A 27,163-nucleotide genomic window follows, 5' to 3' on the forward strand; every position below is an offset into this window, starting at 1 on the left:
ATCTGGTACACATTAATGCATAATAGTGCATACATTATCCAAACTTGTCAAGGTTTATATGCATTATGACATTCGGCTTGGAAGAAAGAAATGTTTTACCGAACATATTTCAAACTGACATAGCAAATGTGAAATGTAGAAATGGATGGAGACTGTGATTATTATGTTTCTTTGTGAAGATCTTTTTTTGCCATATTGTGTGAAAGTGATAAATGGACTGGTTACATTCACATGAAGCAGTGACATTAACTGTTGCTGAGCTGACAAGGTTGGAGCAAGGAATATTAAAGCAATGGTTACCAAGCCCCAGCTGAATGTGGCCATTGTAGGTTTTGAATTTACTTGTCTACAATCATTACCAAATCAATGTCAAGGGCTTGAAATTAACTGACTTTGATGGAATCTGAATAAACAGTTGACAATACTTGTTCACAAGGAGAAAAAAAGTGTCTTAAATTTGAAAATGAAATGGGAAATAACTCCTAGAATGTCGGATAAACACTTATGTGTAATTTCTCCCCACTGAGAATGGCCGTATGTGACATTTGGACCTGAATTATGAACGACATGGTCAAACATCTTCACATAGACAAATGATTTGTGAAATGTCAAACTAATCGGTTGCTATGACTACCTTATTTAATTCTTTCTCCACATTGATACAACTGGCTTGCTATGCAATTTTTTCCAGAAACCATTCTTTCCTCCTATATGGATTTAATTCTGATAGCTCACCATTTTCATCAGTTTTGTGTCCGTGCATATATCAAAGATTAATTTCCCATTTCAAATGTTTACTAAAGTTTTGAAAACTAATTTCCTTGTCAGTTTTCCTAATGTGTGAACCTGACATTTGTTTTTCAAGTACTCCTGTTAATGTCAGAAAGCATGCATATGCATTATAAGTGGTTCAATATTAATATTCATCTATTATTTAATCTCATGGAAATAACGTTCTTTTAGTTGAAATTTAATGAGCCACTGCCTTGTAAAGGTTCCTCATGCCATACGTTGGGGCTGTTAATGGTGGTTCTTAAGATAAATACTTGGGCGAGTAGCATCGCACAACTGGTCAAATCCCTATGGTGCATAACAAGTGTTTGGGGGGGATTTCTACCCTGCACGACTTCCATCAGCAGCCCTTCATGCTGCTGCATGGCGGATTCTACTGTATTCCCCTCTCCCTTTCTCATGTCTACAGTACCTTTTTGAGGGTAATCGTGGCCACCCTTGGAAATTCTGCTGAACACATGCTGATAGGCTCAGCAGTTGTTTTAAAATGTCTTACAGGAAGACCAAGAGTGGACAATTCTGGAGAGGATTATTTATCTTTTAAATGTGGCCCTAAAAATATCCGGCAGCATTAGTTTTTCCAAGTTTTCCCAGCCGCAGGGAAGACGCTATCTCTGGAAAAATGATTGGGACAAGCTATTCTATTGCACTGTTAGATTCACCAACTCAATTCGGAAAATGATTAGACCTCTTCAATTTCAGATGGGGTCAACTCTGGGCATCTGTGGCGACCAGATGTTCTGCTCGACCTCACTTCTGTTGACAGAGCAGACCTCCAAGAATTGAGCATTCCGTAGGGACAACTCTCTCCATGACTTCCTGGTCCAGCCCCCCATTGTGCCCAACTCATCGTCCCTATTCCACAGTATCTTCCCATGCAATCGCAGAATGTGCAACACCCACCCCTTTACCTCCTCTCTCCTCAATGTTCAAAACACCAAACTTTCTTTTCGGGTGAAGCAACATTTCACTTGCACCTTCATTTTGATCGACTGTATCTGCTTCTCCAAATGCAGTGTCCTCTAGAATGGGGAGACTAAACACAGACTAGGTGATCGCTTTGCAGAACATTCGATCAGCCTGCAAGCATGACCCCCAACCTTACTGTTGTTTGCCATTTCAACTCAGCGGCCTGGATTCTCCGTTCTTGAGCCTAATAATAATAATCTTTATTGTCACAAGTAGGCTTACATTAACACTGCAATGAAGTTACTGTAAAAAGCCCTTAGCGCCACATTCCGCTGCCTTTTCGGGCACACAGAGGGAGAATTCAGAATGCCCAAATTACTTAACAGCACGTCTTTCTGCACTTGTGGGAGGAAACAGGAGCACCCGGAGGAAACCTGCGCAGACATAGGGAGAATGTGCAGACTCCACACAGACAGTGACCCAAGCCGGGAATCGAACCTGAGACCCTGGAGCTGTGAAGCAACAGTACTATCCACTGTGCTACCATGCTGCCACAAGCGGAGAATCGCCTCTGGTCTCCGCTGGCACGAGGAGCGCGGTCCAGTATGCAAGTCTCTCCCCTTTACCGTGTTATGCATGGGGAGAGCTCGCCAGCTTCCATCAGAATCCTGGTATAGGCTATCATTTTGAGTGGGCAGACCAATACTGATATCTGGCAGCTGACCCCCCTTCCCCCCACAATGAAAATCCTGCCCCCACCCCCACCCCATGACTCCCCAATGAGATCCCCCCCCCATCAGGCCTCCCATGAGACCCCCCATCAGGGAACCCCCATCAGAGAACCTTCATCAGATACCCCCCATCAGAGATGCACCCATCAGAGACACCCCATCAATGACCCCCCCGCCAGTCAAAGACCCCCCCAGTCAGAGAACCCGCAATCAGAGATCCCCCCATCAGAGACGCCCCCATCAAAGATGCCTCAGAGAACCCCCATTCAGAGACCCCCCATTCAGAGACCCCCAATCAGAGACCCCGCAATCAGAGACACGGCAATCAGAGATCCCCCCCATCAGAGACACCCCCAGTCAGAGACACCCCTGTCAGAGACGTGCCCCCATCAGAGGTTCCCCCATGAGACACCCCGTTTCAGAGAAAAATTTTGTTTTTAATCCAATGTTGTGTGACAGCTATGATCTAATGCACTTTACGTGGTGCATTAAACATTAAATACATTTTAACTGTTTTGGCATTACCAATTCAATTATTCAAAAGCAGATGCAGATGTTGGAAATCTGAAACAAAAATAAAAAAATATTTGTCAGGAGACTAGCAAGTCAGGTAGCAACTGTGGAGAGAGAAACAGTGTTAACATTTCAAGCCCATGTTGCTTTTCTTTTTTGCGAGTAGTTAATAGTTGCAAAAACAGTAAGTTAAAATATTTATAGGCAAGATATGGGTCACAATGCCCATCTAAATGGTCTGAACTAATTCATCCAAAAAATGCTTACAGACAGCATTGAGTGACGGTTTCTTCTGTGGTTCTTAGTTTAATATCAAATATATCAATATATAATCCACATCATCAGTGATGTATGATCACATGACAATGGAGCATGGAGAGAAATATTTCTATATAGATCCTCATGCTAAGTCTGTATTAGGTGAGTATGATGTGTAATTAAAGGTAAAGTTAACCAATAGCCTTGTCTCCAGCAGTATATGTAAATGCAGACGACGGACAATCCCACCGATGATCCAAAATGATGAAAGGCTTGGGAATCTAATTTGTTTTTTATTTTAATAATCTTTGTGCTGACATCAATTGTAAATTTGCCTTCTGCTGTTTTGAAGTTGTTTCTGCATTTCCAACTGTCTAGTTTAATCATAGAACATCATAGAATCCCTACAGTGCAGACGGAGGCCATTCAGCCCATTGAGTCTGCACTGACTGTCTGTATGGAGTTTGCACTTTCTCCTTGCGTCTGCGTGGGTTTCCTCCGGGTATTCCGGTTTCCTCCCACAGTCCAAACATATGTAGGTTAGGTGCATTGGCCCTTAATGTGTCTAAATGTTGGGTGAGGTTACGGGGATGGGGGGGGGCGGGAGTTGGTCTAGGTAGGCTGCTCTTTCAGAGGGTCGGTGCAGACCCGATAGCATTTCAGATAGCATTATTTCAGGTGAATGTCCCACGTTTTCAAGCCTATGCTCATAAACTAGGCCTTTGATATTAGAGATCAACCTTGTTACCTTCTCTGCACCACCTCCAAGACTAAAATGTCTCCTTCGCGCGTTGATGAACAGTAAATACTGAGTGTGAATTAGTCAGAGCACGGTATAGACTTGGCATGACGTACCATACATTCAGCTGTGGTGTATTGACATTTGTGCAGCACCAAACACGTTTTGTTGATTGCAGCCCTGCAGTGACTGGACCTGTTAAATTTCAAGGTCATTAATAACGACCCCAATCCTGCATCGCCTCCTCGCCCACCCTCCAGACCTCCCCATTCCGCACTGCAATTCCCACCTCCCCCTCGGCATGAGAAACAGAAACCCAGAGGAGGGAATGGTGATGTTTGTGTTTATAATACAAAGAGAGAAGAGGAGAGAGGGTCTGTAATGCTGACAAATTAAACACAATGAATGTTAACTTTTCTGCCTGACATTTGAGGGATCATGGCCACTGGGAAATTCGGATGGATTGCATTTAGCTCAGACCAACAAAAGACATGTTTGAAATTTTTGTCCACAGAGTCACTCAACTCTGGGCTTTTCTGAATTGAAACTAGCTCTCCAAACATTCAATCAAAGAGACAAATATTTACAGAGAGTAATCAATAGCCAAGTGACAAGATTATAATTGCGTTGTTAATGACTTACTTAGGAATATGTAGGAATACATTCTTTATTCTGTTCCTATTATTGTGTGTAATATGCATCTATATATTATTTAAATAATTTAATTTGTCTGTGCAGAAACAATTAGAAATATTGAATAAAGTTAGAAATGAATAGCTCACTGCTGTGGAAATCCTTTATGTTGTAAATAACGTTAGTTGTAGATGTCGTGTTATTCACCCTGGGGTAACACGGACTGCAGATGAACTGTAAAGCATACACCAAACGTAGGCGTTGGTTCAATACAATGTATTGAACTTCTGTAACAATGCATACAGCTGGCTGTGGGTTGACACTCTACTACTCTAAGTGTACCAACTCTAACTAACTAGACCAGACTAGCTCCGATCCACATGTAGAAGGTGCTGACTGATATATACACCTTGACTGTCACTACAGTTGTCACCAGTAGAAAGAGAGGGAGTGCTGATGCCTCGTGTGTTTTATAGTTGGAAGGGGCTCTGGTGTTCTGTCTGGTGATTGGTTGTGTTCTGTCCTATATGTTGATTGACTAACTTGGGTGTCTGTCACTGCCTGTTTTTACCTCATGATGGGCATGGGTGCATATTATGACAGTAGACATGCCGAGTCTTGTGAATTGCTCGCGATATTCTCCGGCCCCCCAAAAATCCTGCAGAATGGCGAGGACCGGAGCGACGCAATGGGGGCCATGGGGCTGCCCCAATTCTCCGGGCCGGATGGGCCGAAATCCCGCCAATAAAACCACGGGTCACGCCGGCGTAAATCGAAACACCTATTTAATGGCGTCAACCAGTCGTGCTGGTTGACGCCAGCCAGCGCGGAGGTAGGGGCCAGCGTGGGGCGGCTACCAGAGAGAGGACGGCATGGACACAGTTGGTGGTGGGGGGGAGGTCGCAGGAGCCATTAGAGTCGGCGTGCTGGGGGGGGGGGGGGGGGGGGGGCTGGGGAGGGGGGAGGGACTGGGGGGGGAGAAGGGGTTGGGGAGGGGGGAGTAGCTGAGGAGGGTGCATGCTAGGGATGTGGGGGGGGGGGCATTTGGAGGGTGCATGCCGGGGAGGGGGGGTGTTGGGGAGGGTCGTGCCAGGGGGGTGGTTGGGGAGGGTACATGCCGGGGTGGACGGGGGTTGTTGGGGAGGGCGCCTGCCAGGGAGGAGAGTGGGTGAGCTAGGGGAGGGTGCGTGCCGGGGAGCAGAGGGGGGGGGGATTTGGGGAGAGTGCATGCTGGGGAAGATGGGGGTGGGGTTGTGGAGGTGCATGCCGGGGGTGGGGATGGGGAGGGTGCATGCTGGGGAGGAGAGGTGGTGGTGTTGGCGAGGGTGCATGCCGGGGAGGAGAGGGGGTGGGGTTGGGGAGGTGCGTGCCGGGGAAGAGAGGGGGTGAGGTTGGGGAGGGTGCATGCCGGGGAGAAGAGGGGATGGGGTTGGGGAGGGTGCGTGCCGGGGAAGAGAGAGGGTGGGGTTGGGGAGGGTGCATGCCGGGGAGGGGGGATGGTTAGAGAGGGTACATGCCGGGGAGGAGGGGGGGGGGTTTCGGGGAGGGTGCATGCCGGGGAGGAGAAGGGGTGGGGTTGGGGAGAGTGCGTGCCGGGGAGAAGAGGGAGTGGTGTTGGGGAGGTGCGTGCCGGGGAAGAGAGGGGGTGGGGTTGGGGACGGTGCGTGCCGGGGAGGGGGGGTGGTTAGGGAGGGTTCATGCCGGGGAGGAGAGGGGGGGTGGGTCGGGGAGGGTGCGTGCTGGGGAGGAGGGGGTGGGTTTGGGGAGGGTGTGTGCCGGGAGGAGAGGGGGTGTGGTTGGGGAGGGTGCGTGCCGGGGAGGAGGGGTTGGGGTTTGGGGAGGGTATGTGCCGAGGAGGAGCGGGGGGGTGGTTTGGGGAGGGTGCGTGCCGGGGAGGTGAGGGGGTGTGGTTGGGGAGGGTGCGGGCCGGGGAGGAGAGGGGTTGGCGTTGGGGAGGGTGCCTGCAGGGGTGGAGAGGGAGTGGGGTAGGGGATGGCGCATGCCGGGGAGGAGAGGGTGTGGAGTTGGGGAGGGTGCGGTGGGGGGGTATGTGCAATGATGATATGTCATCTATCCACCCCACTCCCACCCCCATCCCCACCCCCTGCAGGCCGTTATGTTTGGTCATCACCCAGCGATGTTCGCCCCTGTGGCGGGAGCCGCACTTCTACATGTTGCCCTCGGGGAGCTGGAGCAGGAGCGTGCCAGGGAGGCGGCGGAGGCTGCCGCAGAGGAGCGTGCCGCAGGGAGGCAGGTGGCAGCCGCCCAGGCTGGAGGGCCGCCCGCCCGACAGGACGAGGAGGAGGAGAAGGAGGAGGTGGTGGTGGTTCCACAGCAACGGAGACCGGAGACGCCCGATGAAGCCCCGTTTGTACTGGCCCCGCTCATCGTACCAGGACTTCAAAGATCAGGCATGCAGTAGGAGACTATGGATGAGCCGGGAAACCGTCGCCCATGTCTGCCACCTGATGGCACACCTGGCACCGCGTGGCACTGGGAGAGGACGCCCTCTCACCGTGGCCGTCAAGGTTACGGTGGCCCTGAACTATTATGCTACAGGGTCATTCCAGTCGCCGAGTGGGGACCTGTCCGGCATCTCGCAGGCATCGGTGCATCCGTGCAGTGACAGACGCCCTGTATGCCATTGCGGACGCTACATCCAGTTCCCTGTGCATCGGACCAGCCAGGATGCCCGGGCAGCGGGCTTCGCTGTTGTGGCCAGGATGCCCATGGTCGATGGGACGCACGTCGCCGTGCGGCCACCAGCTGATAACAGGGCCGTGTTCACGAATAGGAAGGGGACCTATTCCATGAACGTGCAGGTGGTCTGTGACCACCGCATGAGGATCCTGCACGTCTGCGCCCGGTACCCGGGCAGTGTACATGACTCATCCATTTTGGCGCAGTCTTTCATCCCCACCGTGTTCGAGGGACGCCCCCCCCCTGGCTGAGGGGCTGGTTGCTGGGCGACAGGGGTTACCTGTTGCGGTCGTGGCTGATTACGCCTATACGGAGGCCACAGGCTGACGCGGAGATCCGCTACAACGAAGCCTCTGCAGCGGCCAGGGGTGTGATAGAGAGGTGCTTTGGGCTGCTAAAGATGCGCTTCAGGTGCCTGGACCGCTCTGGAGGGGCCCTCCAGTACCTGTCAGATACGGTCGGCCGCATCTTTGTGGTCTGCTGCGTCCTGCACAACATAGCCCAGCAGTGGGGCGATATGCTGCAGGCAGAGGAGGGGGAAGGGGAGGAGCAGCAAGACGAGGCGCAGACCTCGCCAGATGAGGAGGATGGGGGCAATGTTCAGGACAGACGGGCTGGTCATGGACGGGAGGCTGCCCACCATTACCGGCTGGGCCAGCGGGCATGGGACAGGCTGATAGCCGCCTGGTTCACGGAATAGGGGGGGCGTGGGAATCGCCGAGTATGGGCACAGACTGCACACTACGGCACCAGCCTACCATCCTCACCCCACCCACCCACTGCCAACCCCCCTCACCCCACCCACCCACCGCCAATCCCCCTCACCCCACCCACCCAACACCAACCACCCTGACCCCACCCGCGTGCGCACCACCCCTCCATTGCACGTCCACCTGCGGCACAACGGGCAGGGCTCACATGTTCGCTAGTAGAAGCGTGTCTATTGCAGGCCATGGAGGATGATGACAACCCGCTCTGCGGTGAGGTCTGGGCTCTACATCGTTGGACAATGTCTGATCCATGGCCACAGTACCACCCTCCACCCGGACCGTCCCTGCATACGGCCTTTACACTGCAGCGCACGGTCCCATCATCTGCCCGGGGGGATGGCGAGGACGACCCGGGGGGAGGGGGGGCACACTCACCTGAGGCCGACGTTCTATCACCCCCCACACACACACACTGGTGCTCACCTCACACCACACCCCCTCACGCATCAGACAGAGCACAAAGGCATCTTCTGTAGGTGTGAAAGTGATTTTAATAATAAACAGTTCATACACGTGCCTAGCCCCTATAACTAATCTGTGTCCTGCACCCGTGCCAACTTAATCAGTGTCTACATTTCTGGCCTTACGGGCCCCATGACTACGTCTAGGTGGTTCCCCAGATGGTGCAGCAGAACAGGAGGTGGACACCTGTGATTCCTGCCCTGTGACTCGGGATCCCTTTGGCGCCCGTTTCCTGGGGCGGCCTGGCCTGGATGGGCCAGGCTGCTGCCCGAGCAACTGGGATGGCGAACTGCCAGTCTATCCTGGGACGGGAGAGGGGGAGTCCGAGGTTCCGGGACCGCCCCTGCAGGGGGACCCGGAAGGGGCCCCAGCACCTCCTCCTCCCTTGAGGTGCCCAATGGCCCCCAGGCCTCTACATGGGTCGGGGATGCGAACAGACCGAGCATCCAATGCCCCCCCGACACCTGGCGCTGCCAGTCCTGGAGGCCCGCCCTGGTATCAACAAGGGTCTGCAAGTTTGCAGCCATGGAGCTCAGGGAGTTGGCTATCCCTGTCTGTGTCTGGGGGACACCAGCCGGCACCTGGGCAATGGCGCGATGCCCTCAGTGATGGCCTGTTGAGACTGGGCCATGGCCTGCTGAGACTGGGCACCGCCTGCAGAGACTGGGCCATTGCCTGCTGTGACTGCCATGGCGTTGAGCGCATCTGCGATCTGCTGCTGGCTCTGGCTCATGGCTGCCTGTGAGAGGGCAGCCATGTCCTGGGCCATGGACGCCGCCTGCATGGAAATCCCCAGACCTTGCATACTGCTTCCCATGCCTGATGCCGTCGCACCCATTGCCTCCACCGCAGACGCCACCCGTGCGGTGTCGGCCTGGGTGGCATGCATCACCGGCACCACTCCCAGCTCCTGGACGCGGGTGGAGTCCTCCACCTGCGCCTGCAGCTGCCGCAAGACGGCTGTCACCCCCTTCGGTTGTCCCTTGGTCCGTGACTGCATCGGGTCTATCGGTGGGTGTGGTAACTCCAGGAACCCGGGACCCGTCTGGGCGGCAGATGGTTGTATGCACCGGGCTGCCCTCCAACCGCCCGGCCACTCGGCTGCTCCTGACTCCACCTGCTTTACCGGGACGGCTGTGAAGTGCGCACCAGTTAGTGTCCCAGATGGTCATCGCTAAAGTGCCCGACCGAGGTGAGTGTCCCTGCGATGGTGGAGGGTGTAGGAGATAGCAGTGGCGTAGTGTCATGCTCTTCATCTGACCCGATGTCCAAGGTCCCCTGGAGTGGTGATTCCTGTCCATTCATCCTCTGTGTATGGGTGTCATGTGCATCAGTGTCCAGGGCGTTGGTGTCCTGTGTGTTAGTGGCCTGGGCGTCAGTGTCCTGGGCGTTAGTGTCCTGGGCGTCAGTGTCCTGGGCATCAGTGTCCTGGGCGTCAGTGTCCTGGGCGTCAGTGTCCTGGGCGTCAGTGTCCTGGGTGTCGGTGTCCTGGGTGTCGGTGTCCTGCGTGGGTGTGTCCTGGGTGTCGGTGTCCTGGGTGGGTGTGTCCTGGGTGGGTGTGTCCTGGGTGGTTGTGTCGTGGGTGGGTGTGTCCTGTATGTGGGTCTCTTGTGCTTGTGTCCCATGCGTCAGTGTCCTGGGTCGACTGCGACGGGGGCCTATTGCTGTGGCTGCCCTCCTCGTCGCTGGGTGTGGCCCGCAGGCATCGCCGCACTCGCACTAGATGGCGGCAGCGTCCGCCTGGTGCTCCGGGTCTGCCGCTGGCTCATGGGCGCCCGGGCACGCCCTGGAGGCATCGTATGCCTGATGGGCCGTGTCTGTCCCTGTCTCGTGGCCGCCATGGCACCTCCTGGGGGCAGTCGGCATCCGCGGGGTTGGGTGGGTCGACGTTTGGTCCTGCAATATACAATACAGCATGCATGGTTAGACACGCAGACAGGGATAGCTGAAGGCTGAATATGGGGGAAGTGGGATAAGGGGGCTATGGGGAAAGGGGGGATATGGGGTAAGGGGGATATGGGGAAGGGGGATATGGGGGAAGGGGGGAATATGGGGGAAGGGGGAAAAGGGGGATCGAGGGAAAGGGGGGCTATGGGGAAGGGGATATGGGGAAAGGGGGGATATGGGGGAAGGGGGATTTGGGAGAAGGGGATATGGGGATCAGGGGAAGGGGGGACATGGGGGAAGGGGGGTATGGGGAAAGGGGGGATATGCAGGAAGGGGGGATTTGGGGGAAGGGGGATATGGGGGATGAGGGGAAAGGGGGATATGGGGGAAGGGGGTTTATGGGGAAGGGGGGATATGGGGAAGGGGGAATATGGGGGAGGGGGATTGGAGGAAGGGGGATATGGGGGCAGGAGGGATATGGGGGAAGGTGAAAGGGGGATATGGGGAAAGGGATATGGGGAAGGGGGATATGGGGAAAGGGGGAATATGGGGGAAGGGGGGATTTGGGGGAAGAGGGATATGGGGAGCAGGGAAAAGGGGGGACATGGGGGAAGGGGGTATGGGGAAAGGGGGGATATGCAGGAAGGGGGGATTTGGGGGAAGGAGGATATGGGGGATGAGGGGAAAGGGGGGTTAGGGGGGAAGGGGGTTTATGGGGGAGGGGGGATATGGAGAAGGGGAAAGGGGGGATATGGGGAAAGGGGGGATATGGGGGTTGGTGAAAGGGGGATATGGGGCAGGGGATATGGGGAAGGGGATATGGGGAAGGGGGATATGGGGAAAGGGGAAAAGGGGGGATATGGGGGAAGGGGGGTATGGGGGAAGAGGGGATATGGAGGAAGGGGTCATATGGGGGAAGGGAGGGATATGGGGGATGGGGGAAAGGGGGGAGATGGGGGAAAGGAGGATATCGGGAAAGGGGGGATATGGGGTAAGGTTGATATGGGGAAGGGGGGATATGGGAGGGGGGATATGGGGAAGGAGGGATGTGGGGGAAAGGGGGGATATGGGGGAAGGGGGATATGGGGAAGGGGGGATATGGGGGAAGGGGGGGTATGGGGAAACAGGGGGCAGGCAGTGGGGGGGTCTCACTTGGTGGTGCACCCTCGACCTCTGCATCCGCAACCTCCCGGTCCTCGGGTCCACCTGCAAGGTCCAGGGCAATGGTGATTGGTTGCAATTCGGGTGGAACCCCTCCAGTCCTCTCACGCTCCTGGTTGTTGTGAACGCGCTTCTCCTGTGGGGGGCGAGAGGGTGGCAGGGCTAAAGAGCAACAGTGTTAGGCAGACATATACATGCGGACCAGCGGCTGTGTGTATGTTGCAGAGGTTCACAACCCACCCTGCCAATGCAGTCTGCATGGGTGGGTGCAGCCATGATCTTTGCAGAGGTGGCCAATTAGGAAGACATCACCATGAACCCCACGTAATTAGGGCCAGGGCTGGATTACAGCACCCGGGCGGTCCCTTCAGCATGACGCGACATGGTGGCACAGTGGTTAGCACTGCTGCCTCATAGTACCAAGGACCCGGGTTCAATTCCGGCCTTGGGTGACTGTGTGGAGTGTACTCTTTTTCCCCCATGTCTGAGTGGGTTTCCTCCGGGTGCTCCAGTTTCCTCCGACAGTCCAAAGAAGTGCAGGTTAGGTGGATTGATCATGCTGAGGCCTCTTAGTGTGCCGGGTCTTTGGATTATGGGGTTGCAGGGATAGGGCGGGGGAGTGGGTTAGGTCAGTGCCCTTTCAGAGGGTCAGTTCAGACTTCATGGGCTGAATGGCTTCCTTCGGCAGTACAGGAATTTTATGATCCTATGATTCGTGGATAGGGCCGCCAGCTTCCGTCACTCTTCAGGTGCTGCAGAATGGCCAACAACAGTGACGGTGCTGGTAAGAGGAGAGTGGCTGCCGTTATAGCAGATGCAACATTAGCAGAGACATCAGTCTCCATGAAGTTGCTGCAGTGGCATTTCTTCTGCCTGAGGCGACCTGAACCTTGTGATTTAAAATTAATAAAAGGCTTTGGATGTATTGCATCTCAGGCCTCCCACTGTGAAACTGCCTCTGCTGCACTGCCAAACTATTGAGACAGTGGGGGCACATGCACTATCAGGAACATTTCAATCCGTTACCAGATTAGTGCCTGATTGGCATGTTAAATACCCTTAGTCGCTACCACATATTGCTAGAGCATGTCTCTGGGAAAAGCACACGGAAATGAGAGCATGCTATGGTGCCAATGATGATAGGCACGGCTGCACAGTGGTTGGCAAGTTGCTTCAGAGATCCAGGGTCACAGGTTCGATTCCTGGCTTGGGTCACTGTCTGTGCAGAGTCTGCACGTTCCCCCATGACTGCATGGGTTTCCTCCAGGGCTCCAGGTTCTTCCCACAATCCAAAGATGGCAGGTTAGGTGGATTGGCCAAGCTAAATTGCACTTAGTGTCCACAAAAGGTTGGGTGGGGTTACTGGGTAATGGGAATAGGGTGGAGGCGTGGGCTTAAGTGGGGTGCTCTTTCCAGGGGCTGGTGCAGACTTGATGGGCTGAATGGCATCCTTCTGCACTTTAAATTCTATGATTCTATGATTCCCCTTTCTTAAATCCATGCTGTCTTGTCCGATCCTGCCTCTGTTTTCCAAGTGCTCGGCTATTAAATCAGTAAATAGACTTTATAATTTTCCCTAATACCAATGTCTGGTTCGCTGGTCTGTAATTCCCTGTTTTCTCTCTACTTCTCTTTTTAAATAGTAGATTTACATAAGCTACCCTTCAGAGTCTATAGAATCTTGGAAGTTGAACACCAATGTACTCACTATTTCTAGGGCCACTAAGTACTCTGGGATATAGATTATCAGGCTCTGGGGATTTATTAGTCTTCAATCCCATCAATTTCCCCAACACCATTTCCCTACTAATACTGACTTCCTTCAGTTCCTCCCACTCACCACACCTTGTGTTCCCCATCATTTCTGGTATGTTTTTTATGTCCTCCTTTGTGAAGACAGAACCAAAGTATGCATTTAATTGATCAATTCTCTGTTCTCCATTATAAATTCATGTTTCATACTGTAAGGGTCCTACATTTGTCTTCACCAATTATGTTCTTGTTGCATACTGATAGAAGTTTTACAGTCAGTTTTTAAGTTCCCCAGAAGCTTGCTCTCATACTTTATTTTCCCCTTATAATCAATCCCTTTGTCCTCTTTTGCTGAATTCAAAACAACTCCCAATTCTCAGTTTTGCTGTGTTCTTTTGACCTATTCGTATGTGTATTCCTTAGATCATATACTATCTCTAATTTCCCTCGTAAGCCATGGTTTGTCCGCCTTTCCTGTGTTATTTTTGCACAAAACAGGAATGAACCATTGTTGCACTCTTTGAATATTTTCCATTGCCTATCCACCAGCATTCTTTTAAGTAACATTCCCCAATCAATCATAGCCAACTCACATCTCATACCATCAGAATTTCCTTTATTTTGATTCAGCACTCTAGTCTCAGAATCAACTACCTCACTCTCAACTTGATGAAGAGTTCTATCATATTATGGTTACTTATTACTTGCTCAAAATAGTTAATATATTTTAACATTTGTAAACTCCCAGTTATTTAGACTCATTCCCTAAACTGCAATACTCACCATCCATTCACCTTATGATTTTACTGTGCACTTTGTTCATACTCAGGATGATCCTACTCCTTGCTATCTCTCTCCCAAAATGTAAATGGTGTAGGCCTTGTTCCTTGGGCTGTATTTATCAATTCCCTAGCTGTGTATCTACTGCAGGTCTGCCTCTCTCCTTGAAGGTAAAGAATGTCCCAAATTATTTTTCAGTCGATTTTTCATCAATTTTACATGTGCTATCAAAGCAAACAAAAGAATCAATTTCCATGTTAATAGCACCAAGAAACATTGAAGGAAATAATCAACTCTTAAGTCTGTAAATTCCTACATTTTAAAGCAATGATTTTTAAAAAATAAATTTAGAGTATCGATTTTATTTTCCAATTAAGGGGCAATTTAACATGGCCAATCCACCTACCCTGCACATCTTTGGGTTGTGGGGATGAGACCCATGCAGACACATGGACAGTATCCCAGGGCCGGGATCGAACCCGGATTGTCGTTGCCGTGGGGCAGCTTGAAAGCAGTGATGAGCTACCTACATGATAGGTTGAAGTTACCAATGAGAGAAAGTCAGTGTCCAGTTTGAGTGAAGCTTTTGTTGTTCATGTTACAAAGATGTTAAATGGATAATTTTCCAGTTGATAGTAAAGATGTTTCCTCTTTTCCCTTTGGTTAGGAAATGGAAGTTGGGCGGAGAGCTGAGTTCTGCCCATCTGAATTGTCAGCCACACGTGAAGCCAGATTGAAAAAAAATTGCAGTTTTTGAGGGCTGAAACTAGTCTCATCTGGTGTCAGTAAGATCTTAGTGGAAATATACACCTACCCTCGATAGCTATTGAATTGCAAAGATTGTTCATTGACGCAGTTTAGCCATTGCAACATCGGTCTTTTGTTAAACCTAGAACAATTGTCCCATTGGAAGGAAGGAATGAAATGTACCAGCATTCAGTAACAGAAAAGATGAAGCAAAAATAGAAAGTAACCAGGGTAGAAGGCTTTTATACAAAAGATGACTAACCTTGGCTTGTCAGAGAGATAGTGCCTGTGGAGGTGTAATTTGAATGGGAAGGTGATCACGGTAACCTGTGAATTGATTGTTATACAGATGGACATTGTTCTGATCAATTTTTTTAAAGCTAGTACATCAATTGTCGTGAGCAAAATGTGAACATTTATTAAGAAACTGATTGCATATTTCTTGGTGTATATTCAATTATTTCTCAAAAAATTGTTAAGCTAGCAGAACAGGAATACTGATGCAGGTTTGCCAAAAGTGTAACGTGCATTTGCTGAAGACATGTTTGGGTTGCATCGTACCAGCTGCACAAAGACGGCTTTGGAGGCGGGAATGCTGGGCTTTTCTCCAAATCGTGCATTAGATTGTCTTACCTGATGGGTTATTCCCTGTCTCCAAGCATTGTAACTGGAGGTGGGGGTGTCAGGCAGGCTGCTCACTCGCAATAGCAACAGTTTGCTTCAAGACCAACTACCCAACAATGCGGAGGTGCCTCTGGTACAAAGTGGTTGTGAAACCAATCTGAAAACATGTCTCTGGTTACCCAGGCTGTTGTATTGACGTAATAGTGAGCAGGTAATTGCAGGTGCCCTTCAAGCTTCTGGGGTGTTTGCTTTTCCCAGTTGCAACAATTTTATATTTGAGTGTGCATTGGCACAACCAAGGACGGTAAACTTACCCTTAGCATCCTTAACACCCGTTGGTTCACTCTCCACCTCTGCATGCACACTCAAGCTTCAACCTCAAGCACACTTTCAGGTCTTTGGCCATGCCAGACAGAACACCACTGCTCCAAAGGCCTGCAGTAAGGATTCACCAACCTTCAGCCGTCTCACGGGTTCTATCAAGCCTGCTTTGCATCAAGCCTGCTCCATTTGTAGCTCTTTCTTAAACCTGGAGCTTTCCTTAACTTTACTTGTGGAAGTTTAGGGACATTCCTCCCCTCCACCCCTCTAGCTGTGCCCTGCTAAGTGGGCCCCATCCTCTATGATGTGGGCCACATCCTCTAGGGCAGCACCGTAGCATAGTGGTTAGCACAGTTGCTTCAAAGCTCCAGGGTCCCAGGTTCGATTCCTGGCTTGGGTCACTGTCTGTGCGGAGTCTGCATGTTCTCCCCTTGTCTGCGTGGGTTTCCTCCAGGTGCTGCGGTTTCTTCCCACTGCCCAAAGATGTGCGGGTTAGGTGGATTAACCATGCTAAATTGCCCTTAGTGTCCAAAAAATGTTGAGTGGGGGTTACTGGGTTACGGGGATAGGGTAGATACGTGGGCTTCAGTAGGGTCCTTTGTAAAGGCCGGTACAGACTTGATGGGCTGAATGGCCTCCTTCTGCACTTTAAATTCAATGAAATTCTATGATGGCATTCCAACTCAGGTCAGCTGACCTTTTGTTTCATGCTGCTTGGCTGGGGTTGTCCTTGAAGCCCTTTTCATCTGAGCAAGCGCACAGGGTTTTTCCACAGCCGAAGGAACAGCAGAAGACAAACTGTGCAAGTGCGGGTCAGTTCCCAGCCAGCTCATGTGCACAGCTCAGAGAGGCTGTAGACTGCCAGGAATTGTAATTTCATGGCAGTGGAGACAAGTTCCTCGGGCTGTTGGGTGGGGCGGGGTGGGGTGGGAAGTCGAAGGTCTGTTCGGGAAGACCTGTAGGGCTCTTTGCGGAGTGGGGGGGGAAGCCATGGGACTGTTCAGGATTTGATTCACAGGGCTGTTCTTGTGGTGTTGGGAGCATTTGAGCTGACGCTGCTCCGAGGAGCTGCCAGAGCCAGGCTCTGGCGGATCTACACCACTGGTCATCAGGAATCTGAAATATAATTGGGACTTTCAGTTGGTCAAACAGAGTTGTTTTTACTCTGGCACAAACCTTTAAGGTTAGGTCTAAATATTCCAATCCGATAGAAAAAATACCCACTGATATCCTTCCAAACTGACTCAAAGCAGAAAACCTCGGAGGTATCAGTGATGGGAATCCATACAGAAGCCATGCCCCGTTCTTTTGGTGCCGACCGTCATATTCTGCTAAATAGAGTTTAAATGTAACAAAGCATCTTTAATAATCTCCAAGAGAAGCTCGGAGAGCAAGGGTGTAGGGCGAATAAGGTAAAGGGGTAGGGTGGGTGAGGGGGTAAAGTGACTGTTGGGTGGTGATATTGGGTCAGGTTGGGTTGCGGGAGGGGTTGGGTGTTCATGGTGGGCATTCAGGTGGTGGGGTCTCGGCAGGTTGGTTGGGAGGGTGTTGGAGTTTAGGAGTTGGGGGTCAAGGGAGGAGTCAAGAAGGTCAGTGTGGGTGTTTTGAGGAGTCAGTTGTGTAGTTACCCAAGCGTTAGACTAGGCTTCAATTGGTCTATCATTTCCTGTGGCTAACTATCCAGGTAGGTATATTGGAACTCTCTAAAGTCTGATTGTAACTCAGAGCTTTTTGAAGTGTCCCAGGGAGCAGGGGAATTGCCCATCAGAAGTTCAAACTTCCAGATCAATTCTCATAGACTCACTGTGTTGGAATTTCAGAGGGGCCCCATTGCGTATCTTGCCTGGTGCTATCCGGAGACAGGATCTAACTAAAACTATAATGGCTAAATTATTTTTTATATATATATATATTTAGACCCAATACTTTTTTTTCTCATAAAGGGGTAATTTAGTGCGGCCAATCCACCTACACTGCACATCTTTTGGATTGTGGGGATGAGACCATGGGGAGATTGTGCAAATTCCACAAGGATGTGGCTAGCAATAACCCTGGGACCTCGGCGCTGTGAGGCAGCAGTGCTAACCACTGCCCCACCATGTCGCCCACACAGTGGCTAAACTCTGATGGATGCTATCACATTTATTGTTAGATAATGCAATGAGAATGTGCAGAAGTACAAAATGTCCTGGACATTTATGCCTTAACTTCATTTATTCCTTGTCATCACACTTGGTAATGGGTCAGTGTGTATTCTTTGTAACTGCTGCACGTTTTATTTAAAAAAGTACTTGTAAACCTGTCATGGTGCTTAAGACTGTTGTGTTGTAGTGCTCTGACCCCCCGCCATATCACTGTAACTCCAGGCTGTTTAATGTATTTCTATATTTGAAGGACAGTTCATCACTGCGGTCATTAAGCAGATGCTATTGTTAGCGTAGCTTCACGTCGTTATACTGGTTTTTTTACCTTTCGGGGAATAATGGGGGAAGTGGTGGAAGGATTTCTGAGCTGATTATCAGCCTGTTGAACTGCGTTAAATGCTCCTTCCATGGCCAACAAGTTCTGGTGTTGGACTCAAACCGAGAACTTCTGGTCTAGTGGTAGTGGTGCTGCCACTGCACCACATGGCCTCCTATTATGCAGTTAGAATTATAGAAATGAATTGTCCCTGATACTTTTTTTGTCAACAAACAATTTTATTGAGGTATTTTTGGCATTGTAAACAGTAACAATATACATTAGTGTGCAAATTTCAATTACAAAAACATAGTGCAAATAACAGTTCCTCTCTCGCAAATAGACCGGCCTATTCTTCCCCCCTACTCTACACTATTCTACCCCCCTCCTCCCCCACCCCCGCCCCCCGCTGACGATTAGTACCCCAGGAAAGAAGTTGATGAATGGTTGCCACCTCCGGGCGAACCCCGATAGTGATCCTCGTAAGGCAAACTTGATTTTTTTCCAAGCCGAGAAAGCTCGCCATGTCCGACAGCCATACTTTGGTCTTTGGGGGCTTTGAGTCCCTCCAGGCCAACAGTATTCATCGCCGGGCTACCAGGGAAGCAAAGGCCACAACGACGGCCTCTATCCCCTCCTGGACTCCTGGGTCCTCCGACACCCCAAAAATCGCCACCTCTGGACTCATCGCCACCCTTGTTTTCAGTACCCGGGACATGATGTCCGCAAATCCCTGCCAGTACCCCCTGAGTTTTGAGCACGCCCAGAACATGTGGACATGGTTCGCTGGTCCTTCCGTACATCTAGCACACTTGTCCTCCAGCCCAAAGAATTTACTCATCCGGGCCACAGTCATGTGGGCCCGGTGAACTATCTTGAACTGAATCAGGCCGAGCCTGACACATGTTGCGGTTGCATTTACCCTCCTCAGAGCATCTGCCCATACACCTCACTCCAACTCCCCACCAAGCTCCTCCTCCCACTTGAGTTTCAGTTCCTCGGTCCCTGAGTCCCTTGGTGGAAAGCGTGGAAAGGACGGGACCTGTAGACGTACGAAATCCCACACCTGCAAGTACCGAAAGCCATTTCCCCTTGCCAGCCCGAACTTCTCCTCCAGTGCCCTCATGCTCGCGAAGCTCCCTTCCAGGAACAAGTTGCCCATCCTTCCCACCCCCACCCTCTGCCACGCTCGAAACCCGCCGTCCACCTTCCCCGGGCCAAATCGGTGGTTGTCGCATATTGGCGACCAGACCGACGCTCCCACTTCCCCCGCGTGCTTCCTCCATTGGCCCCAAATCCGCAGAGACGCCAGTACTTTCGGGCTGGTGGAGTACCTGACCTGACCAGGGCTGCCAAGCTGGTGCCCCTGCATGAAGCAGCCTCCACCCGCTCCCAAACCAACCCCTTACCCACCACCCAGTTCCTTATCATGGCTATGTTAGCCACCCAGTAGTAGTTGCTGAGGTTCGGCAATGTCAGTCCCCCCTCGCTACGGTTCTGTTCCAGCATCCCCCTCTTTACCCTCAGGGACTTCCCAGGATGATTTTATTGATCCTTTTAAAAAAGGACCGCGGAATGAAAATAGGGAGACATTGAAAAATAAACAGGAACCTCGGGAGGATCGTCATCTTCACTGTCTGTACTCTCCCCGCTAGTGACAGTGGGAACGCATCCCATCTCCGGAACTCGCTCCTCATTTGCTCCACCAGCTTAGACAAGTTCAACTTATGTATCCTGCCCCAGTCTCGCGCCACTTGTATCCCTAAATACCTAAAACTTTCCCCAACCAGTCTAAACGGTAGCTCCCTCAGCCTATTCTCCTGACCCCTCGCCTGCACCACAAACATCTCGCTCTTTGCCATGTTCAACTTGTACCCTGAAAACCGGCAAATTCCCCTAGGATTTCCATAATCCCGTCCATCCCTTCCACTGGATCCGACACGTACAAAGGCAGGTCATCCGCGTAGAGCGAGACCTTGTGTTCTACACCCCCCCCCCCCCCCCCCCGCCCCCCCCCCCCCTCTACGGATCATTCCCTTCCATCCCCTTGTCGCTCTCAGAGCAATTGCCAGCGGTTCTATGGCCAACGCAAACAGCAATGGAGAGAGGGGGCACCCCTGTCTTGTCCTACCGTATAGTTGAAAATACTCAGATGTCGCCCTGTTCATCCTTACACTAGCCTCCGCCTGATATAGCAGTCTAACCCAGTCCACAAAGCCTTCCCCAAACCCAAACCGTCCCAGCACATCCCATAAATAGTCCCACTCCACCCGGTCAAAAGGCTTTTCGGCATCCATTGCCACCACTACCTCCACCTCTCTGCCCTCCGGGGACATCATAATCACATTGAGTAGCCTTCTTAGGTTAGCTACTGGCTGCCTGCCCTTTGTTCCTCCACAATCACGTCAGGTACACAGTCTTCGATTCTGGACGGCAGGATCTTGGCCAGTAGATGGTGGCTTGCAACATCGTCGGAGGTAACACCCCATTGTCCCTCGCCTCGTTAAACACCCTAACCAGCACCGGCCCCTCTATCCCCGAGAACTTTTTGTAGAACTCCACTGGATACCCGTCCGGCCCTGGGGCTTTACCCGGCCGCATGGCCTTCAGGCCCCCCATTCCTTCTTCAGCCCTAATCGGGGGCCCCAGCCCCTCTACCACCCCCTGCCCACCTTTGGGAAGGTCAGCCCATCTAAGTCTCGCCTCATCCCTCCGGCCCTGTGGGGGGTTCCGAGGCATACAGCTTGCTGTAAAAGTCCCTGAATACCCTGTTCAATCCTGCCGGGTCTCCAACCCGGTCCCCTGCCCCGTCCACTACCGTCCCTAGTTCCCTGGCCGCCTCCCTCGTCCTAAGTTGCTGTGCAAGCATTCTGCTGGCTATCTCCCCATACCCATACACCCCGCCCCTTGCCTTTCTGAGCTGCTCTATGGCCTTCCCAGTGGATAGCGCCCCCAGTTCCGCCTGCAGTCTCCGTCATTCCCTAAGTAGCTCTGCCCTCGGGAACTCCGCATATTCCCTGTCCATCCGTATTATCTCCTGAACCAGTCTGTCCATCTCCGCCCTGTCCGTTATGTCCCTATGATCAGTTCCCCTCTCACCACCGCCTTCAGCGCCTCCCAGACCACCACTGCTGAGACCTCCCCTGTATCGTTGACCTTCAGGTAGTTCTGCATGCATTTCCCCACTCTCTCACACACACCCTCATCTGCCAACAATCCCACCTCTAACCTCCATTGTGGGCGCTGGTAACTTTCTTTGCAGACCTGCAGGTCGACCCAATGTGGAGCATGGTCCAAAATCGTGATCGCCGAGTATTCTGTATCCATCACCCCCTCCAAAAAGCCCCTACTCATAATAAAGAAGTCAATACGAGAATAAACCTTGTGAATATGTGAATAGAACGAGAACTCCTTCCCCGTCGGCCGACTGATTCTCCAGGGGTCTACCCCCCCCCCCCATTTGTTCCATGAACCGCCTCAGTTCCCTTGCCATTGCCAGGACCCTGCCCGTTCTGGAGCACGACCGATCCAGGTCGGGATCAAGGACTGTATTAAAGTCCCCACCCATAATCAGCTTGTGCGAATCCAAGTCGGGGATTTTCCCCAGCAGCCTTTTGATAAAATCTACATCATCTCAGTTTGGAGCGTAAACATTCACTCGGACCACCATCACCTGCTCAAGCTTACCCCGGACCATGAGAAATCTACCACCCCCATCCGCAACTGTGCTGTCCGCCTCAAATTGAACCCGTTTGTTAGTCATGATCGCGACCCCTCTGGTCTTAGCGTCAAGCCCCGAATGGAAGACCTGGCTAACCCAGCCCTTCCGTAATCTAATCTGGTCCGCCACTCTCAAATGTGTCTCCTGCAGCAAAATTACATCTGCCTTCAGGGCCCGTAAGTGCGCGAACACACGTGCCCTCTTGACCGGCCCGTTTAACCCTCAAACATTCCAGGTGATCAGCCTGGTTGGAGGGCACCCTGCCCCCCCCCCCCCCCCCCCCCTCCCCCCCCCCCTCCCCCCCCTGCGCCGATCAGCCATCCCCCTTCCTGGGCCCACCCCCTGCCCATGTGCCACCCCTCCCCTGGTCCGCCTCTTGGCAGCTCCACCCCCGACCTCTTCCCTGTTACCTGGTTCAGTTCCCTAGTTCCCTCCCTTGTCAGCAGATCATCTTCCCCCCCTCCTCCCCAGCAACAACCCCCTGTAACCTGACCCCTACCATATACTGGCTGTATACACCCCCCCCACATCACTCCCGTTGACTAGCTCAAAGCAGCTAGCCTGGTGACTCACAACTCCGGTGCCACCATGTCTCCCACCTATTGTCCGCCTGCTCCCCTCCCCCCCGCCCATCAACACTACTTCCCCAGAGCAGCCTTTTTCAAGCAATCGCTCTGGGACCAAAACAGAGAGAAAACAATCAAAGAATAAAGCTTGCCCCCACTATGGTGCAATTCAAACTGTGTAACGAGGTGGGCGCTACCACCCACCCCCCTCCCAACATTACCAGAAAAATAGCAAAAAGAACCCGTACAGCCCCCAGCACCCAATAAGTTAACCTTTAACCATGACATTGGCTTTAACTTTAAAACTTTAAAACAGGCAAAAACAAACACCTGGGGCGTCATTCTCCGACCCCCCGCCAGGTCGGAGAATGGCTGTTGGCCGCCGTGAATCCCGCCCCCGCCCCCGCCGAAGTCTCCGAAGGGAGAAAAGTCGGCGGGGCGTTAATGGCGCCGCTGCCGCGGAGAATGTCACGGGTCTGCGCAAGGCAGCCGATTTTCGGCCTGCCGATATTCTCCCTTCCGGATGGGCCGAAGTCCCGTCGACGTGATGACCGTTCACGTCGACGTGAATCAAACCTCCTTTTCATCGGCGTGACCCGGTACTCCAGGCTCACGCCGACCAGCGAGGAGGTGAGTGACGGCCTGGGGGGTTGGCTCTGGGCAGGAAATGGCGTGGCCGCAGACTGATTGCGTGAGGAGAGGTGTGTCTCGGCTTGTGTGTGTGTGTGTGCGGCGGGGGGGGGGGGGGGTGGTTAGAGTAGGCTGGGCTCCGGGGGAGTGCCGGGAGGGGGTCCGTGCTGGGGTGGAGGTTGGGGGGGGGGTCCCTGCCGGGGTGGAGGTTGGGGGTTGGGGGGGTGTCCGTGCTGGGGTGGAGGTTGGGGAGGGGGTCCGTGCTGGGGTGGAGGTTGGGGGGGGTCCGTGCCGGGGTGGAGGTTGGGGGTTGGGGGGGGTGTCCGTGCTGGGGTGGAGGTTGGGGGATGGGGAGGGGGTCCGTGCCGGGGTGGAGGTTGGGGGGGGGGTCCGTGCTGGGGTGGAGGTTGGGGGTTGGGGAGGGGGTCCGTGCCGGGGTGGAGGTTGGGGGGGGGTCCGTGCTGGGGTGGATGTTGGGTAGGGGGTCCGTGCTGGGGTGGAGGTTGGGGGGGGTCCGTGCCGGGGTGGAGGTTGGGGGGGGGGTCCGTGCTGGGGTGGAGGTTGGGGAGGGGGTCCGTGCTGGGGTGGAGGTTGGGGGGGGTCCGTGCCGGGGTGGAGGTTGGGGGTTGGGGGGGGGGGTCCGTGCTGGGGTGGAGGTTGGGGGTTGGGGAGAGGGTCCATGCTGGGATGGAGGTTCGGGGGGGGTCCGTGCTGGGGTGGAGGTTGGGGGTTGGGGAGGGGGTCCGTGCCGGGGTGGAGGTTGGGGGGGGGGGTCCGTGCTGGGGTGGAGGTTGGGGAGGGGGTCCGTGCTGGGGTGGAGGTTGGGGGGGGTCCGTGCCGGGGTGGAGGTTGGGGGTTGGGGGGGGGGGGGTCCGTGCTGGGGTGGAGGTAGGGGGTTGGGGAGGGGGTCCGTGCCGGGGTGGAGGTTGGGGGGGGGGTCCGTGCTGGGGTGGAGGTTGGGGAGGGGGTCCGTGCTGGGGTGGAGGTTGGGGGGGGGTCCGTGCCGGGGTGGAGGTTGGGGTTTGGGGGGGGGTCCGTGCTGGGGTGGAGGTTGGGGGTTGGGGAGGGGGTCCGTGCTGGGGTGGAGGTTGGGGGGGGGGTCCGTGCTGGGGTGGAGGTTGGGGGTTGGGGAGGGGGTCCGTGCCGGGGTGGAGGTTGGGGGGGTGTCCGTGCTGGGGTGGAGGTTGGGGGTTGGGGAGGGGGTCCGTGCCGGGGTGGAGGTTGGGGGGGGGTCCGTGCTGGGTGGAGGTGGGGGGTTGGGGAGGGGGTCCGTGCTGGGGTGGAGGTTGGGGAGGGGGTCCGTGCTGGGTGGAGGTTGGGGGGGTGTCCGTGCTGGGGTGGAGGTTGGGTGTTGGGGAGGGGGTCCGTGCCGGGGTGGAGGTTGGGGGGGGGTTCCGTGCTGTAGTAGAGGTTGGGGGTTGGGGGTGGTCCGTGCTGGGGTGGAGGTTGGGGAGGGGGTCTGTGCTGGGGTGGAGGTTGGGGTTTGGGGGGGGGGTTCGTGCTGGGGTGGAGGTTGGGGGTTGGGGAGGGGTCCGTGCTGGGGTGGAGGTTGGGGAGGGGGTCAGTGCTGGGGTGGAGGTTGGGGGGGGAGTCCTTGCTGGGGTGGAGGTTGGGGGTTGGGGAGGGGGTCCGTGCCGGGGTGGAGGTTGGTGGGGGGGGTCCGTGCTGGGGTGGAGGTTGGGGGTTGGGGGGGGTCCGTGCTGGGGTGGAGGTTGGGGAGGGGGTCCGTGCCGGGGTGGAGGTTGGGGGGGGGTCCGTGCTGGGGTGGAGGTTGGGGGTTGGGGGGGTCCGTGCTGGGGTGGAGGTTGGGGAGGGGGTCCGTGCCGGGGTGGGTGATGGGAGGGCAAATGAGTTGGTCCACCTGGCCAGGTGCCAGCCTCGAACAGTTGGACCCATGCGGTCCATGCCACCTGGCTGGGGGGAGGAGGGGATATGGGCAATGATGACAAGTCATCGTTCCCCTCCCCCCCACCAGGCCGTCATGTTTTCAGACCATCCGGCGATGTTGGCCGCCGTGGTGGCAGCCGCTCATGTCTATGTTGCCCTGGATGAGGAGGAGGAGGAGGAGGAGGAGCGTGCCAGAGAGGCGGCGCAGGCTGCCGCAGAGGGGCAGGCGGCAGCCGCCCAGGCTGGAGGGACACCTGACCGACAGGACGAGGAGGGGGAGGAGGACGTCGCGGCCCCACGGCAACGGAGGCACCCGAGGGCGCCCCGTGTGTACCGGCCCCGGCAGTCATACCAGGACCTCACGGACCGGGAATGCAGGAGGAGAATCCGGATGAGCCGGGAAACCTTGGCACACATCTGCCACCTGCTGGCACACCTGTCACCGTGTGGCACTGGCGGGGGACACCCTCTCCCCGTGTCCGTCAAGGTTACGGTGGCCCTGAACCTTTATGCAACGGGGTAATTCCAGGCACCGAGTGGGGACCTGTCCGGCATATCGCAGACATCGGTGCATCGGTGCATCCGGGCAGTGACAGATGCCCTTTATGCCATGGCGCACCGCTACATCCGCTTCCCCGTGGACCGGGCCAGCCAAGATGCCCGGGCCGTGGGCTTCTCTGCCGTTGCCGGGTTCCCCATGGTCCAGGGCGCGATCGATGGGATGCACGTCGCCGTGCGGCCACCTGCAGAGAACAGGGCCGTGTTCACTAATAGGAAGGGGACCTATTCAATGAACGTACAGGTGGTCTGCGACCACCGCATGATGATCCTGCACGTCTGCGCCCGTCACCCAGGCAGTGTACACGACTCATTCGTGTTGTCGCGGTCATCCATCCCCGGCATGTACGAGGGACGCCATCCCCGGCTGAGGGGCTGGTTGCTGGGCGACAGGGGCTACCCATTGCGATCGTGGCTGATGACGCCTATACGGAGGCCACGCAATGAGGCGGAGAACCGCTACAATGATGCCCATGTAGCGACAAGGGGAGTGATCGAGAGGTGCTTTGGCGTGCTGAAGATGCGTTTCAGGTGCCTGGACCTCTCTGGGGGCGCCCTCCAGTATCGGTCAGATAGGGTCGGCCGCATCATTGTGGTATGCTGCGTCCTGCACAACATAGCCCAGCAGAGGGGCGATGTGCCGCAGGCAGAGGAGGGCGGAGTGGAGGATCAGCAGGAAGAGGCCCAGTCCTCCCCAGATGAGGGGGATGGGGGCAATGGTCAGGGCAGACGGGGTAGACACAGGCGGGTGGCTGTCCACCGTTACCGGCTGGCCCAGCGGGCACGGGACAGACTGATAGACGCCCGCTTCACTGACTAGATGGGCGTGGGAATCGGGTAGTATGGCCACAGACCGCACACCATGGCAACAGCCGACCACCCCCACCCCCCACCCATCCACCCACCCAGCACCCTCACCCCCCTCCCCAACCCCACACACCCCACCCGCATGCACACCACCACCCCCCCCAATTGCCGATCCACCGGTGGCACAACGGGCCGGGCTCACCCAGTTGCGGGTGGACGCGTGTCTATCGCAGGCCATGGAGGATGATGACAACCCGCCTCCGATGAGCTCCTGGCTCTACATCGTTGGACTATGTCTGACCCATGGCCACAGTACCACCATCCACCCGGACCATCCCTGCATGCGGCTGTGACACTGCAGCGCACGGTCCCGTCCTCTGCCCGGGGGATGTTGATGGCGGCCCAGGGGGAAGGGGGCAGACTCACCTGGGGCTGAGGTAAGACCACCCGTCACACACACACTTGCGCTCAACGTACATGATACGCCCGCACACTTTGGACAGAGCACAAAGGCAGCTTCGGTAGGTGTAACATTGACTTTAATAACCGAAGGAGTTCATGCACGTGCCATAGCCCCTAAAACTCATCTGTGCCCTGCACCCGTGCCAACTTACTCAGTGTCTAACTGTTTGGCCTTACGGGCCCTTTGACTACGTCTACGTGGTTCCCCAGACAGTACAGCAGAACTGGAGGTGGACTCCTGTGATTCCTGCCCTCTGACACTGGATCCCTTTGGCGGCCGTTTCCTGGGGCGT

Source organism: Scyliorhinus torazame, chromosome 5 (genome assembly GCF_047496885.1).
Source record: "Scyliorhinus torazame isolate Kashiwa2021f chromosome 5, sScyTor2.1, whole genome shotgun sequence".
NCBI lineage: Eukaryota > Metazoa > Chordata > Chondrichthyes > Carcharhiniformes > Scyliorhinidae > Scyliorhinus > Scyliorhinus torazame.